We start from the raw sequence: 18,082 nt of genomic DNA on the forward strand, positions 1-18,082 counted from the left end.
CAGCCTTATATTTTATCCACAAATTATTATAACCTGCATGATAGGCTATTAATTGTTTCAACCATTATGAAACTAGTAAATATTTTAGCAAATTTATTATAATTATAAAGAATGCTATAATGAATATCTCTGACAAAATGGTACATATATATATATATATATATATAGAGAGAGAGAGAGAGAGAGAGAGAGAGAAAGAGAGAGAGAGAGCTTATTTCTTACTTAAGAATAGTTACAATGTTGTGTTAGTTTCAAATAAATAGCAAAGTGATTCAGCTATACACATATATTCTTTCTCAGGTTCCTTTCCATTATAGACTATTACAAGATAGAGATTATAGTTCCTTGTGCTATACAGTAAGTCCCTGTTGTTTATTTTATATATAGTAGTGTATATATATCCCTTCCAGACTCCCAAGTTATCCCTCCCCACCCTTTGGTAATGATAAGATTGTTTTCTATGTTTGTAGGTCTTTCTGCTTTGTTCAGTTCAGTTCAGTTGCTCAGTTATGTCCGACTCTTTGCAACACCATGAACCACAGCATGCCAGGCCTCCCTGTCCACACCAACTCCCAGAGACTACCCAAACCCATGTCCATTAAGTTGGTGATGCCATCCAATCATCTCATCCTCTGTTTTCCCCTTCTCCTCCTGCCCTCAATCTTTCCCAGCATCAGGGTTTTTTCCAATGAGTCAGGTCTTCACATCAGGTGGCCAAAGTATTGGGGTTTCAGCCTCAGGATCAGTCCTTCCAATGAACACCCAGGACTGATCTTCTTTAGGATGGACTGGTTAGATCTCCTTGCAGTCCAAGGGACTCTCAAGAGTCTTCTCCAACACCACAGTTCAAAAGTGTCAATTCTTCAGCACTCAGCTTTCTTTAGAGTCCAACTCTCATAACCATACATGACTGGTGGAAAAACCATAGCCTTGGCTAGATGGACATTTGTCGACAAAGTAATGTCTCTGCTTTTTAATATGCTGTATAGATTGGTCATAACTTTCCTTCAAGGAGTAAGAGTTTTAATTTCACGGCTGCAATCACCATCTGCAGTGATTTGTGAGCCCAGAAAAATAAAGTCTGTCACTGTTTCCACTGTTTCCCCATCTATTTCCCATGAAGTGATGGGACCGGATGCCATGATCTTTGTTTTCTGAATGTTGAGCTTTAAGCCAACTTTTTCACTCTCCACTTTAACTTTCATCAAGATTTTTAGTTCCTCTTCACTTTCTGCCATAAGAGTGGTGTCATCTGCATATCTGAGGTTATTAATATTTCTCCAGGCAATCTTGATTTCAACTTGTGCTTCATCCAGCCCAGCATTTCTCATGATGTACTCTGCATATATGTTAAACAAGCAGGGTGACAATACACAGCCTTGATGTTCTCCTTTTCCTATTTGGAACCAGTCTGTTGTTCCATGTCCAATTCGAACTGTTGCTTCCTGACCTGCATACAGGTCTCAAGAGGCAGGTCAGGTGGTCTGGTATTCCCATCTCTTTCAGAATTTTCCACAGTTTATTGTGATCCACACAATCAAAGGCTTTGGCATAGTCAATAAAGCAGAAATAGATGTTTTTTCTGGAACTCTCTTGCTTTTTTGATGGTCCAACAGATGTTGACAATTTGATCTCTGGTTTCTCTGCCTTTTCCAAAACCAGCTTGAACATCTGGAAGTTCACGGTTCACATTCTACTGAAGCCTGGCTTGGAGAATTTTAGGCATTACTTTACTAGCATGTGAGATGAGTGCAATTGTGCAGTAGTTTGAGCATTCTTTGGTATTGCCTTTCTTTGGAATTGGAATGAAAACTGACCTTTTCCAGTCCCATGATCACTGCTGAGTTTTCCAAACTTGCTGGCATATTGAGTGCAGCACTTTCAGAGCAGCATCTTTTAGGATTTGAAATAGCTCAACTGGAGTTCCATTGCGTCCACTAGCTTTGTTCGTAGTGATGCTTCCTAAGGCCCACTTGACTTCATATTCCAGGTTGTCTGGCTCTAGGTGAGTGTGAGTGATCACACCATTGTGATTATCTGGGTCGTGAAGATCTTTTTTGTACAGTTTCTCTGTGTATTCTGCCACCTCTTCTTAATATCTTCTGCTTCTGTTAGGTCCATACCATTTCTGTCTTTTATTATGCCCATCTCTGCATGAAATGGTCCCTTGGTATCTCTAATTTTCTTAAAGAGATCTCTAGTCTTTCCCACTCTATTGCCTTCCTGTATTTCTTTGCACTGATCACTGAGGAAGGCTTTCTTATCTCTCCTTGCTATTCTTTGGAACTCTGCATTCAAATGAATATATCTTTCCTTTTCTCCTTTGCTTTTTGCTTCTCTTCTTTTCACAGCTATTTGTAAGGCCTCCTCAGACAGCCATTTGGTTTTTTGCATTTCTTTTTCTTGGGGATGGTCTTGCTCCCTGTCTCCTGTACAGTGTCTCGAACCTCCATCCATAGCTCATCAGGCACTCTGTCTATCGGATCTAGTCCCTTATATCTATTTATCACTTCTACTGTATAGTCATAAGGGATTTGATTTAGATTATACCTGAATGGTCTAGTGGTTTTCTCTACTTTCTTCAAGTTAAGTCTGAATTTGGCAATAAGGAGTTCATGATCTGAGCCACAGTCAGCTCCCAGTCTTGTTTTTGCTTACTATATAGAGCTTCTCCATTTTTGGCTGCAAAGACTATAATCAATCTGATTTTGGTGTTGACCATCTGGTCTGTTTTGTAAATAAGTTCATTTGTGTCATTTTTTTAGATTCCAAGCATAAGTGATATTTTTCTCTGTGTAACTTTACTTCACTCATATATCACTTTAAAAAATGATAACTACTAATTTGTCTTTAAATTCACTCTTTACATATAGTTTTAACTGGGAATGAAATGGACTTGCTCATCCAAGATAGTTTATGAACCTTAAAACTACATTCACACATAGATAGTCTCTACTTTCTCACTGACATAGGATTTCATAACTGATGTCAGAGAGTAAAATGGTGAAAAGCAATGTGAATTAAATTGAAAGGTCATAGAAGTGCTTACAGAGTGAAATTATGAATTCAGCCATATTCCTGAAATTTCTCTATACTGAACTCTAAAGTCAAAGAAAACCAACCAAAAACACCACAATGAAGAAGACAAATCAAAAGCAAAGAGAGACAGTAAAAGAGTGACAGCTAATCCCCTTCCACATTCATAGGATTGCGTTTCACAGGCTGTGCAGCACATAAACCCTTACTGAATATATCTCCTAGATTACAATCTCAGCTGGGAGTTTTGTAATGGAGTCCTTTCCAACAACCCACTCACTAAAATTTCCTCTTTAAAGAGTATCCAAACAGTATTTTCTACCCTTTTATCCAACTTTGGAAAGCAAACATCTCAGGTCGTTAAAGAAAGAGTCTGTGTACATCTGAAGTGAGTCAGTTCAGTTTAGTCCTTTAGTTGTGTCCAACTCTTTGTGACCCCATGGACTGCAGCACACCAGGCTTCCCTGTCCATCACCAACTCCTGGAGCTTGCCCAAACTCAAGTCCATTGAGTCAGTGATGCCATCCAACCATCTCATCCTCTGCTGTCCCCTTCTCCTGCCTTCAATCTTTCCCAGCATCCATAAATGGATTCTGATCTAGTGGAGGAATATACTTTTGTTCTTTTCTGAAAATAGGTAGAGCTCAGGACAAGTGGATTGCTGTGCTCTTGGTGATTTCACGGTGTACATGAAATCAGAAGTGAAAAACAGGTACTTCTAGCTAAGAGTTTTTTGCCTGGAGAATTCCATGGATAGAGGAGCCTGGTGGGCTACAGTTCAAGGCATTGGACAAGACTGAGAGACTAACACACACACACACTAGCTAAGAGATAATGGGAAAGACAACTGTTTATTTCAAAACCTGCGGCTTTTGCAAGTCATATAATCAAAATCAACTGTTGATTAACTGACCCATAGGAAAAGGTACAGATAGAGATTTTTTTTTAAATGATGGAAGAAGTTAAAAACAAATTACCTTTGAATAATGCTAAGCAGAAAATCAAGAAATAACTCCATTTCACTTAATGTGTCATTTATCACTTTTTAATTTCAAAATTCATCTGTAAAATGAAGATTGGAACACATAATTCCTGGACAAAATTATCTGCATCTCCGGTTTGTGTTTGGCATAATGTCACTTTATTCTATTTTAAGTGGCTGTCCACTGATTTTGCAATTTAGATTTTCATTTTAATGTACTTTCATTCATTTGTGGATCTATCTACCAAGCAATTGTTACGTGTTAAATGGATAACAGTGTCCTACTACCAAGAGAGACCCGACAAAACTTTTTCATAAAAACTAACTGAGGGGCTTCCCTGGCTGTCCAGTGGTTAAGAATTGGCCTTAAAATGCAGGGGATGCAGGTTTGACCTGTGGTTTAAAAACTAAGATCCCACATGCCACAAGGCAACTGCTATGGCAACCACAAGCCTGTGTGCTCTAAAGACCACACACAACTACTAGAGAGTCCATGCGCCATTATAAAAGATCCTAAGTGCCACAACTGAGACCAGAAGCAGCCAAATAAATAAATGCTCATGCTTGGTAACTCTTTCTTGTCTGACTCTTTGAGACCTGGCTCCTCCACCCAAAGTTTTCAGGCAAGAATACTGGAGCAGGTTGCCATCTCCTCCTCCAAGAGGATCTCCTCAACCCAGGGATTGAACCCTCATCTCTTGTGTCTCCTGCATTGACAGGTGGATTCTTTACCACTAGTGCTACCTGGGAAGCCCAAAGAGATAAACAGACAAAAACAAAAAGCAAAAACGGAGCCTAACTTCTAACTAAAAAACTAAACTAACAGAGCCTAACTAGCTAAAAAACTAACTGTTCACATTCTAGATACCATGTTATATGCTTGACATGGATTGTTTCATTTATTTTTAACAAATACATACTATTATTCCTATTTAACAGATGAGGGAAACTGATGCCTAAGAATGGTTAAGGAACTATCTGTTGTGCTAAGCTGTCTCCCTTCATTTAGCTAAAAAATGATATATCCATTCACAAACGATCCAGGGAACAAGGCTGAGGGCATAATACAGCAATCTGTACTTTTGATTATGTGTAGTCAGCTGAAGACATGTAAACACAGCAGAAATTCAGAGAAGGCCATGGGGTGAAGATGGTTTCAGAGGGCTTTACTGCAAGATGAATGAAGTTACTTTCTTAGGTAAAAAGCAGTGATGAGTTTATACCTGAAATGCTGGCTCTACCTATAAGCTTACACATCACACTGATGAGTGCAGTCAGATGTGAAGGCTAAAGTCCTCAAAAATGTCTTGGAGTTGGCACCTACCTGAAAGCCTAGAATCACTTGCAATTCTGGTTACATTTTTAATTGACATCGTTTTTTCACCTAAAGAAATGTTTATCCTTTTATGCACATTCAGTGATCTGGGACAGATTTTATTATTACTGCTGAACTCAGCTGCCTGTTAACCAAGGAACAAAGTTCTCTAAATCAAGGATTATGCTGGTATAGCTACTGTGATGACAGATGCTAATTCATTACCGTAGCACTTGTCACTGATTCACATTTGAGCCCTGAAGCAACAAGAATCAATGCAAAGGAAGTCAAGCACTGTACACACACCAGAGAGGTCTCCCTGGGACTGGAGAAGATTAAACTAAAGAGGTTCAAAACCTCATTAGTTTCCTGGTTTTCCCAAATTGTATACTTGTTCAGTACTCCTGTTTTCCGTGTTGTGAATTCAGATGCTCTTTACATGATTAATTTATTTAAATTTGAATACAAACACTGTACACAAATAAGCAGATGGTGTCTTCAAAACGAAACTGTCTCCCCTCCTTTGGTTTTAATTCATCAAGATCAGGAAGAACCTATATTTACGATTTGTGTTCTGAAGACTCACTCCGTCTATGTTCTGTGCATAGAACTCTCAAAGGCAATTAGAACTCAAGATGTGAACTGATGTCTGGATTTGGATGTAATTAAATAGCAACAACAAAATAGGGCTAACAATACCCCAAAACTTTTCAGCTTGTGGTTGGTTCACTACATGGAAAATGAGAAATTCAGAACTCCAGAGGATTGATGCTGAAAATATATACATATATTTATCAAGTGATTAACCATCAGAGAGTAAAAAAAAATTCCTTTATGCTTTATAGTGTTTTCTATAACATAGAGAAGACAGAAGTAAACTAAGTGCTTTATTCCAAAGATCAAAACAACCAGGAGAGAGAGATTTAATTATTAATCACTGTGTTAATGATTAAGTCAGTGATTAGATGCATAATTCCTTTCACACTAACAATGAAACATCAGAAAGGTAAAGTAAAAAATAGTACTTTTAAAATCACATCAAAAAAACAAATAAAATGCCTAAGAGGAATAAACCTGACCAAGGAGATGAAAGAACTATATATGGTGAGAACTATAAAACATTATAAAGGAAACTGAAGAGGATTCAGTTAAGTGAAAAGATATCTCGTGTTCTTCAATCAGATGAATTAATTTTGTTAAAGTGGCAATGCTACCCAATCTACAGATTTAATGTGATCCCTGTGAAATTACCCATGACATTTCACACAGAATTAGAATAAATAATCGAAAAATTAATATGGAACCATAGAAGGCCAAGAATTGCCACAACAATTCTGAGGAAAAAAAAACCAAAAGGCTCTCTCAGACTTTAGACAATAAGACAAAGCCACAGAAGTCAAAACAGTGTGGTATTGGTACAAAAACGGACATGCAGATCATTGGAGCACAATAGAGAGCTCAGAAATAAAACCACATATCTATGATCAATCAATCTTTGACAAAGGAAGCAAAACTATAAAATGGGAAAAAAGACAGTCATCAGCAAGTGGTGATGGGAAAGTTGAACAGCTGAATATAAATCAATGAAGTTAAAACATACTTTCATAACATGCATAAAAATAAACTCAAAATGGCTTAAAGACTTAAACATAAGACATGACACCATAAAACTTCTAGAAGACAGCATGGGCAAAACATTCTTTGACATAAATCATACCAATGTTTTCTTAGATCAGTCTCCCATGGCAACAGAACTAAAAACAAAACAAATGGAACCTAATAAAACTTATAAGCTTTTGCACAGCAAAGGAGACCATAAAAACAAACAAACAAAAACACAGACAAGACAACCTACAGAAGGGAAGAAAACATTTGATGCAATGATGCTAAATTGCTTATACAGCTCAACAACAAAAAACAAACAACCTAACTGAAAAGTGCTCAGAAGATCTTTTTTTTTTTTTTTTTGGTGCTCCAGGTGAGGAACGAACTCACAATCAGAAGATCTTAATAGGTATTCCTCCAAAGAAGACATACAGGTGGCGGCCAGTAGGCACATGAAAAGATGCTCAACATCACTAATTACCAAAGAAATGCAAATCAAAACTACAGTGAGTACCACTTCACACCAGCTTGAATGGCCATCATTAAAAAGCCTACAAATAACAAATGCTGGAGAGGGTGTGAAGAAAAGGGAACTCTCTTACACTGTTGTGGATGTAAATCAGTGCACACTCCTTCCAAAGCTTTTTGCATCTAAAAGGAATCAGAATATGATGAAGCACGAAGAATGGTTGAGATTTTAAAAGATTTTTAAGGTCCCTAAAAGAAGATTAGATTGAGACTTCCTAGCATCTTTTACTGGTCTATATAAATGCATTAAGCTTCTGTCTTTTTGTGATGAAACTGAGAGAAAAGACTAGATAGAGCTGCAACAAATTGGAGAGTTATGTTTGAAGTGATCTGAGTCGAAAGAGGCAATATGAATGCCTATGAGTAAGTATGGGTTGATATATACTTAAGTAGGTATCAGGAAGTACGTATCAACAAATTGATAAAGCATAACTTTGTAAACAAAGATGAAATATTTGCCTTTTCCTTTCTATTGGTCCTTCAAAAATCTGGCTTTTCTCCAGCTGGCTCCCCTGTGCACTTGATGGTTTATTGTGACCAGATATCAACTAGTTATGCTAATCATTGTTTTGATTTGTTTTCTTTGTTTTGAAATTTTTTATGCTTTCTGTCTCTGTTACAGTATGATCTTGTTAATGTTACTAGCTGTATGACTTATTCTGTCTATTTTATAAGATTGCAATCTGTGTGTGTGTGTGTATACATATATATATAGGTGCTTGTATCCATATATAGATGTTAGTATCTATATGTATATATAGATATAAGAGATGGAGGTTCTCCAGAAAACTAAAAATAGAACTACCATATGATGCAGCAATGCTACTCTGTGACATATGCCCAGACAAAACTGTAATTCAAAAAGATACACATACCTTTATGTTTACAGCAACATTATTTACAAAAGGCAACACATGAAAACAGCCTAAATGTCCACTGACATAAATGGATAAAGAAGATGTGTTGTATGTCTCTGTGTGTGTGTATATATATATATATATATATATACACACAATGGAATATTGCTCAGCCATGAAAAAGAATGAAATAATGTTACTTGCAGCAACATGTTTATAACTAGGGATTATCATACTAAGTGAAGTAAGTCAGAAAAAGAAAATACCATACAGCATAATTTATATAGAGAGTCTAAAAAATGGAACACATGAACCTATCTACAAAACAAAATTATACTCATAGACACAGAGAACAGACTTGTGGTTTCCAAGTGGAGGAAGGGAGCAAGAGAAATGAACTGGGAACTTGGGTTTGGTGAATGTAAACTATTATATTTACAATGGATAAACAATGAACTCTTACTTTATAGCACAGAGAACTATATTCAGTCTCCTGGGATAAATCATAATGGAAAAGAATGTATATATATAACTGATTCACTTCGCTGTACAGCAGATTGACACGACATTGTAAATCCACTATATGTCAACAAAAATGTAAAAAAAAAAACCATTTACTTAAAGCATACAATGAAAATGGAAACTGTAACTACTTAATGTTTTTGGTAATCTCTTAGAGTATTTAATTTAAAGGAAATTATCTCTTTTATAGGGCTTCCCTGATAGCTCAGTTGGTAAAGAATCCACCTGCAATGCAGAAGACCCCGGTTCAATTCTTAGGTCAGGAAGATCTGCTGGAGAAGGGGTAGGCTACCCACTCCAGTATTCTTAGACTTCCCTCGTGGCTCAGCTGGTAAAGAATCCACCTACAATGTGGGAGACCTGGGTTTGATCCGTAGGTTGGGAAGATCCCCTGGAGAAGAGAAAGGCTACCCACGCCAGTATTCTGGCCTGGAGAATTCCATGGACTGTATAGTCCATGGGGTTGCAATTGGATGCAACTGAGCAATAACTGTTTCATGTTGAAGAACACTTTGCCCTCACTGTACTTTCTCTTCCTATTAATTTTATTTAAATTTAATGTTTAAATCTCATTTTATTTATTGCTTTGTTCAAATTGCTTAATAAGAACATGTATTATTTTACAGAAACAATTATTTTTCTAAAAAAATTTTGACTGCACATATTCCAAATGTTAATATTGGTCAGTTCTGAGGAGTATGAAAAACACAATTAGATGCATAAATTATAACACATTAACCAAGTCTATGCTCTGACCAGTAATGCTGAAGAATCTGAACGGTTCTATGAAGCCTACAAGACCTTCTAGAACTAACACCCCCAAAAGATGTCCTATTCATGATAAGGGACTGGAATGCAAAAGTAGGAAGTCAAGAAACACCTGGAGTAACAGGCAAATTTGGCCTTGGAGCACAGAATGAAGCAGGGCAAAGGCTAATAGAGTTTTGCCAAGAGAATGCACTGGTCATAGGAAACATCCTCTTCCAACAACACAAGAGAATACTCTACACATGGACATCACCAGATGGTCAACACTGAAATCAGATTGATTATATTCTTTGCAGTCAAAGATGGAGAACCTCTATACAGTCAGCAAAAATAAGACTGGGAGCTGACTGTGGCTCAGATCACGGAATCCTTATTGCCAAATTCAGACTCAAAGAAAGCAGGGAAAACCACTAGACCATTCAGGTATGACCTAAATCAAATTCCTAATGATTATACAGAGGAAGCGAGAAATAGATTTAAGGGACTAGATCTGATAGACAGAGTGCCTGATGAACTATGGACGGAGGTTTGTGACATGGTACAGGAGATAGGGAGTAAGACCATCCCCAAGAAAAAGAAATGCAAAAAACCAAAAGTGCGAAAAGGCTGTCTGAGGAGACCTTACAAATAGCTGTAAAAAGAAGAGAAGCAAAAAGCAAAGGAGAAAAGGAAAGATATACCCATCTGAATGCAGAGTTCCAAAGAATAGCAAGGAGAGATAAGAAACCCTTCCTCAGTGATCAGTGCAAAGAAATACAGGAAAACAATAGAGTGGGAAAGACTAGAGATCTCTTTAAGAAAATTAGAGATACTAGGGGAACATTTCATGCAAAGATGGGCTCAATAAAGGACAGAAATGGTATGGACCTAACAGAAGCAGAAGATATTAAGAAGAGGTGGCAAGAATACACAGAAGAACTGTACAAAGAAGATCGTCACAACCCAAATAATCATGATGGTGTGATCACTTACCAAGAGACAGAAACCTGGAATGTGACATCAAGTGGGCCTTAGGAAGCATCACTACGAACAAAGCTAGTGGAAGTGATGAAATTCCAGTTGAGCTATTTCAGATCCTAAAGATGATGCTGTGAAAGTGCCACACTCAATACGCCAGCAAATTTGGAAAACTCAGCAGTGGCCACAGGACTGGAAAAGGTCAGTTTTCATTCTAATTCCAAAGAAAGGCTATGCCAAAGAATGCTCAAACTACTGCACAATTGTACTCATCTCACACACTAGTAAAGCAATGCTCAAAATTCTCCAAGCCAGGCTTCAACAGTATGTGAACCGTGAACTTCCAGCTGTTCAAGCTGGATTTAGAAAAGGCAGAGAAACCAGAGATCAAAATGCCAACATCTGTTGGACCATCAAAAAAGCGAGATTTCCGGACAGACGTCTGTTTCTGCTTTATTGACTATGCCAGAGCTTTTGACTGTGTCGGTTCAGTTCAGCCACCCAGTCATGTCCGACTCTTTGTGATCCCGTGAACTGCAGCACGCCAGGCTTCTCTGTCTATCACCAATCCCAGAGTTTACCCAAACTCATGTCCATGGAGTTGGTGATGCCATGCAACCATCTCATCTTCTGTCGTCCCCTTCTCCTCCTGCCCTCAATCTTTCCCAGCATCAGGGTCTTTTCCAATGAGTCAGCTCTTCACATCAGGTGGCCAAAAGATTGGAGTTTCAGCTTCAACATCAGTCCTTTCAAAGAACACGCAGGACTGGTCTCCTTTAGGATGGACTGGTTGGATCTCCTGGCAGTTCAAGGAACTCTCAAGAGTCCTCTCCAACACCACAGTTCAAAAGTATCAATTCTTTGGCGCTCAGCTTTCTTTCTAGTGCAACTTTCACATCCATACATGACCACTGGAAAAACAATAGCCTTGACTAGATGGACCTTTGTCATCAAAGTAATGTCTGCTGTTTAATATGCTGCCTAGGTTGGTCACAACATTCTTTCCAAGGAGTAAGCATCTTTTAATTTCATGGCTGCACTCACCATCTGCAGTGATTTTGGAGCCCAGAAAAATAAAGTTTGTCACTGTTTCCACTGTTTCCCCATCTATTTCCCATGAAGTGATAGGACTGGATGCCACGATCTTCGTTTTCTGAATGTTGAGCTTTAAGCCAACTTTTTCACTGTCCTCTTTCTCTTTCATCAAGAGGCTTTTTAGTTCTTCTTCACTTTCTGCCATAAGGGTAGTGTCATATGCATATCTGAGGTTATTGTTATTTCTCCAGGCAATCTTGATTTCAACTTGTGCTTCATCCAGCCCAGTGTTTCTCATGATGTACTCTGCATATAAGTTAAATAAGCAGGGTGACAATATACAGCCTTGACATACTCCTTTTCCTATTTGGAACCAGTCTGTTGTTCCATGTCCAGTTCGAACTGTTGCTTCCTGACCTGCATACAGGTCTCAAGAGGCAGGTCAGGTGGTCTGGTATTCCCATCTCTTTCAGAATTTTCCACAGTTTATTGTGATCCACACAATCAAAGCTTTGGCATAGTCAATAAAGTAGAAATAGCTGTTTTTCTGGAACCCCTCTTGGGTTTTTTTGATGATTCAGCAGATGTTGGCAATTTGATCTTTGATTCCTCTGCCTTTTCTAAATCCAGCTTGAACAGCTAGAAGTTCAAGGTTCACATTCTGCTGAAGCCTGGCTTGGAGAATTTTGAGCATTACTTTACTAGCATGTGAGATGAGTGTAATTGTGCAGTAGTTTGAGCATTCTTTGGCATTGCCTTTCTTTGGAATTGGAATGAAAACTGACCTTTTCCAGTCCTGTGGCCACTGCTGAGTTTTCCAAATTTGCTGGCATATTGAGTGCAGCACTGTCAGAGCATCATCTTTAGGATTTGAAATAGCTCAACTGGAGTTCCATTGCATCCACTAGCTTTGTTTGTAGTGATGTTTCCTAAGGCCCACTTGACTTCACATTCCAGGTTATCTGGCTCTAGGTGAGTGATCACACCATCATGATTATCTGGGTTGTGAAGATCTTTTTTTTTGTACAGTTCTTCTGTGTATTCTTGCCATCTCTTCTTAATATCTTCTGCTTCTGTTAGGTCCATACCATTTCTGACCTTTATTGAGCCCATCTTTGCATGAAATGTTCCCCTTGTATCTCTAATTTTCTTGAAGAGATCTCTAGTCTTTCTATTGTTTTCCTGTATTTCTTTGCAATGATCACTGAGGAAGGGTTTCTTATCTCTCCTTGCTATTCCTTGGAACTCTGCATTCAAATGGAATTATCCCTCCTTTTCTCCTTTGCTTTTTGCTTCTCTTCTTTTCACAGCTATTTGTAAGGTCTCCTCAGACAGCCAGTTTGCTTTTTCACATTTCTGTTTCTTCAACTGTGAGTATCACAATAAACTGTGGGGAATTCTGAAAATCATGGGAATACCAAGCCACCTGACCTGCCTCTTGAGTAATCTGTATGCAGGTCAGGAAGCTACAGTTAGAACTGGACACGGAACAACAGACTGGTTTCAAATGGGAAAAGGAGTATGTCAAAGCTGAATATTGTCACCCTGCTTATTTAACTTATATGCAGAGTACATCAAGACAAATGCTGGGCTGGATAAAGCACAAGTTGAAATCAAGATTGCCTGAAGAAATATCAATAACTTCAGATATGCAGATGACACCACCCTTATGGCAGAGAGTGAAGAAGAACTAAAGAGCCTCTTGATGAAAGTGAAAAAGGACAGTGAAAAACTTGGTTTAAAGCTTAACATTCAGAAAACGAAGATCATGGCATCTGGTCCCATTACTTTATGGCAAATACATGGGGAAAGAGTGGAAACAGTGGCAGATTTTATTTCTTTGGGCTCCAAAATCACTGCAGATGGTGAGTACAGCCATGAAATTAAAAGACGCTTACTCCCTGAAAGAAAAGTTATGACCAAACTAGATAGCATATTAAAAAGCAGAGACACTACTTTGCCAACAAAGGTCCATCTAGTCAAAGCTATTGTTTATCCAGCAGTCATGTATGGATGTGAGAGTTAGACCAGAAAGAAAGATGAACACTGAAGAATTGATGCTTTTGAACTGTGGTGTTGGAGAAGACTCTTGAGAGTCCCTTGGGCTGAAAGGAGATCCAACCAGTACATCCTAAAGGAAATCAGTCCTGAATCTTCATTGGAAGGACTGATGTTGAAACTGAAACCCCAATACTTTGGCCACCTGATGCAAAGAGCTGATTCATTTGAAAACAGCCTGATGCTGGGAAAGATTGAAGGTTGGTGGAAATGGGGACCACAGAGGATGAGTTGGTTGGATGGCATCACTTACTCAATTGGCATGAGCTTGTGTAAACTACAGGAGTTGGTGATGGACAGGGAGGCCTGACGTGCTGCAGTCCATGGGGTCACAAAGAGTTGGACATGACTGAATTACTGAACTGAACTGAACCAAGTCATATTTTATTCTGACTTTACTAGAAGAAAAGCTTTCTCATCAGGGATTTTATTACCTATAAAACAAGTGTCTGTGGTTTGTTGAATAAGAATTCCATTTTGATGTTGTTTGTCTTATACTATAGCAACCCGTTTATATCAGTATATAATTTCTTTACATTTCCCTCCCAGTGCCAAGAATACATCTTCCTGTTTTAGTGACTTTCTTGACCATAATGTTTAAATTTATTTTATTTTTAATTATAGAATTACTTTGCAATATTGTGATGCTTCTTTTTCTTCTTTTGCTATACATCAACATGAATTAGTCATAGGTTTACATATGTCCCCTCCCTTCTGTACCCCCCCCCCCCCCCCACTTCCTTCCTCCTTCCACCCTCTAGGTTGTCACAGAGCACTGGCTTCAGGTTCCCCGCATCGTGCAGGAAACTCCCACTGGCTATCTATTTTACATATGGTAATATGTATGTTTCAATGCTATTTCAAACCACCCCACCCTGTCCTTCCCCTACTGTGTCCAAAAGCCTGTTTCCTCTCCTTCCCCCACTGTGTTCAAAACACTGTGTCTGTGTTTCTCTGCTGCCCTGCATACGATCGTCAGTACCATCTTTCTAGATTCCATATCTATGCATTGCTACTGCTACCGCTAAGTCACTTCAGTCGTGTCCGACTCTGTGCTACCCCATGGTCGGCAGGCCACCAAGCTCCCCCCGTCCCTGGGATTCTCCAGGCAAGAACACTGGAGTGGGTTGCCATTTCCTTCTCCAACGTATGAAAGTGAAAAGTGAAAGTGAAGTCACTCAGTCGTGTCCGACTCTCAGCGACCCCATGGTCTACAGCCTACCAGGCTCCTCCATCCATGGGGTTTTCCAGGCAAGAGTACTGGAGTGGGCTGCCATTGCCTTCTAGTGGTATTTGTCTTTCTCTTTCTGACTTACTTCACCTGTATAATGGGCTCTAGGTATATCCATCTCATTAGAACTGACTCAAACCTGTTCCTGTTTATTTATCTCCCACATTGCAGGCAGAGTCTTCACCATCTGAACCACAAGGGAAGCCTCCTTCTGATAGCTGAGTAATATTCTATTGTATATATGCACCACAACTTCCTTATCCATTCATCTGTCGATAGACATCCAGGTTGTTTCCATGTCCTGGTTATTGTAAATAGTGTTGCAATGAACATTGGGGTACCTGTGTCTTTTTCAATTATGGCTTCAATCATGCCCAGTTGTGGGACTGCTGGATCATATGGTAGTTTTATTCCTAGTTTTTTAAGCAATCACCATGCTGTTCTCCATAGTGGCTATACCAATTTGCATTCCCACCAAAAGTGTAAGAGGGTCCCCTTTCCTCCATACCCTCTCCAGCACTTATTGTTTGTGACTGTAATGGTTTTGATGATGCCTAAAGTCAGATTGTATCTTCTTTTTAATATTAAATTTTGTAGGGAAACTTTAAAAAATGGGATTTCTCATATGGTGGTTTTTTGGGTGGGAAGTAGGAAGGAGATTCAAGAGGGAGAGGGCAAATACACACCTATGGTTAATTTATGCTGATGTATCACAGAAATCAAACCAATATTGTAAAGCAATTATTAATCAATTAAAAATAAATTATTTTTTAAAAATGGGATTCTTTAAAAAATAAGAGCCAAAGAGCTGACAGATAACTTACCTCAAATGACACTAAGGGGGATTAGACAGGGAACTATTTTTGGTAGTCATTAAAGGCCACAGCAAAGACAATTGATTAATGATCACAGTCAACCTGGAGGAAGAATCTCTAGGGATAAATTTAAGGTCTCTCTAGTTGGTCCCATTTTTTTCCAACAAAAATGAAACCAGTGCTGGATGAACTATTTTTCATTAATTTTGCATAAAACACACAACAAAAAGGGATCCGTAAACATGAGATGAGACTCAGAATTCCCAGCAGTTTCAAACTGGACCAGTTTTTTATTTCAGGATGAACTAAAGAGGCAAACCCAAGTGGTGCAGTGGTAGAGAATCCTGCCAAAGCAGGAGACGTGGGTTCTCTCTCTGGGTTGGAAAGATCCTGTAGAGAAGGAAATGGCAACTCATTCCAGTATTTGTGTCTGGAAAATTCCATGGGCAGAGGAGGTTGGTGGGATATGGTCTATGGGTCACAAAGAGTTGGACAGGACTGAGCACAAAGCACATGCACAGGGGCAAAGCAAAAAAGCTTTCCTTCTAAAAATAAGCTATATAGGTTCAAGCTGGGGGAAAAGTGGGTTGGCAGTTCACATGGAAAAAACTTGAGTGTTTCAGTCTCAAAATGGTCTATGCAGCTGTGAAAGAAGCTAATGCAATCTTAGGCTGTACTAAATAGCATGTGATACTTATCTTAGAGAGGTAAAAATCCCATTATACTTTGCATTAATGAGACCACAGTTTACTAGGAACATCATTTGGATTCACTGACACATTATTGCACCTAGGTTAGTGAAGGCACTAATAAACTTGTAACAGTTAAAATAAATGAAAATGTTTGACAGGAAAAGGAGAAATGAGAGGGGACATGAGACTCGTCAGCAAGTATGTGAAGGGTTTATGAGCAGCAGATGAATTGAGCTTACTTTGTGTTGCCTCAGAGTTAAAAGCAAAGGGGAACTACAAATAGGCATAGTTTGGCTCTGTAAAAAGGAGAGCTTTCTAAATAATCTGATTTTATGAACAGGAAAATGGGCTGCCTCCGGAGAATATACATCACCATTTCTAGAAGTATTTAAATGGAGGTGGGCTCTATCCAGCTCTGTCAGGTTACACAGAAGCCAGCCAGGGTAGATGAATCCTATTACCTCTCTAAAGAGCCACCTTTCCAGTGCCTTCCTGACCACTCTACTCATGACTGACCCTTTTCTTGTTCAAAGCTTGTCAGCATTAACTGTCTGTTCTACTTCTTTAACGTTACACTTGAGCATTGTTGTGGAATATCACTATCCCATTTCTTCCCTGTCATCAGATTCTAATTCTGCTACATTGACTATGCTAAAGCCTCTGACTGTGTAGATCACAATATACTGTGGAAAATTCTTAAAGAGATGGGAATACCAGACCACCTGACCTGCCTCCCGAGAAACCTGTATGCAGGTCAAGAAGAACTGGACATGAAACAACAGACTGGTTCCAAATTGGGAAAGGAGTACGTCAAGGCTGTATATTGTCACCCTGCTTATTTAACTTATATGTAGAGTGTATCATGAGAAATGCTGGGCTGGAAGAAACACAAGCTGGAATCAAGATTGATGGGAGAAATATCAATAACCTCAGATATGCAGATGACACCACCCTCATGGCAGAAAGTGAAGAGGAACTAAAAAGCCTCTTGATGAAGGTGAAAGAGGAGAGTGAAAAAGTTGCCTTAAAACTCAACATTCAAAAAATAAAGATCATGTTATCAGATCCCATCACTTCATGGCAAATAGAAGGGGAAACAGTGACAGACTTTATTTTTGGGGGCTCCAAAATCACTGCAGATGTTGAGTGCAGCCATGAAATTAAAAGATGCTTGCTCCTTTGAAGAATAGCTATGACCAACCTAGGCAGCATATTAAAAAGCAGAGACATTACTTTGCTGACAAAGGTCCATATAGTCAAGGATATGGTTTTTCCAGTAGTCATGTATGGATATGAGAGTTGGACCATTAAGAAGGCTAAGTGCTGAAGAATTGAACTGTGGTGTTGGAGGAAACTCTTGAGAGTCTGTTGGACAGCAAGGAGATCAAACCAATCAAACCTAAAGGAAATCAGCCCTGAATATTTGTTGGAAGGACTGATGCTGAAGCTGAAGCTCCATTTCTTTGGCCATCTGATGTGAAGAACCAAATTATTGGAAAAGACCCTGGTGCTGGGAAAGATTGAAGGTGGGAAGAGAAGGGGACGACAGAAGATGAGATGGTTGGATGGCATCACTGACTCAATGGACAAGAGTTTCAGCAAGCTCTGGCAGATGGTGAAGGACAGGAAAGCTTTGCGTGCTGCAGTCCATGGGGTTGCAAAGAGTTAGACACGGCTGAGT

The 18,082-nt window shown here is 39.0% G+C and overlaps 1 protein-coding gene across 3 annotated transcripts in view; it reads right to left on the reverse strand.

Moving 5' to 3' along the window:
* Positions 1 to 18,082, reverse strand: part of CNTN4 (contactin 4) — a 1,043,858-nt gene that overhangs the window by 34,303 nt on the left and 991,473 nt on the right. The gene's annotated exons all lie outside the window — the stretch shown is intronic.

The sequence above is a fragment of the Ovis canadensis genome, chromosome 19 (assembly GCF_042477335.2).
Source record: "Ovis canadensis isolate MfBH-ARS-UI-01 breed Bighorn chromosome 19, ARS-UI_OviCan_v2, whole genome shotgun sequence".
In the NCBI taxonomy this organism is placed as follows: domain Eukaryota; kingdom Metazoa; phylum Chordata; class Mammalia; order Artiodactyla; family Bovidae; genus Ovis; species Ovis canadensis.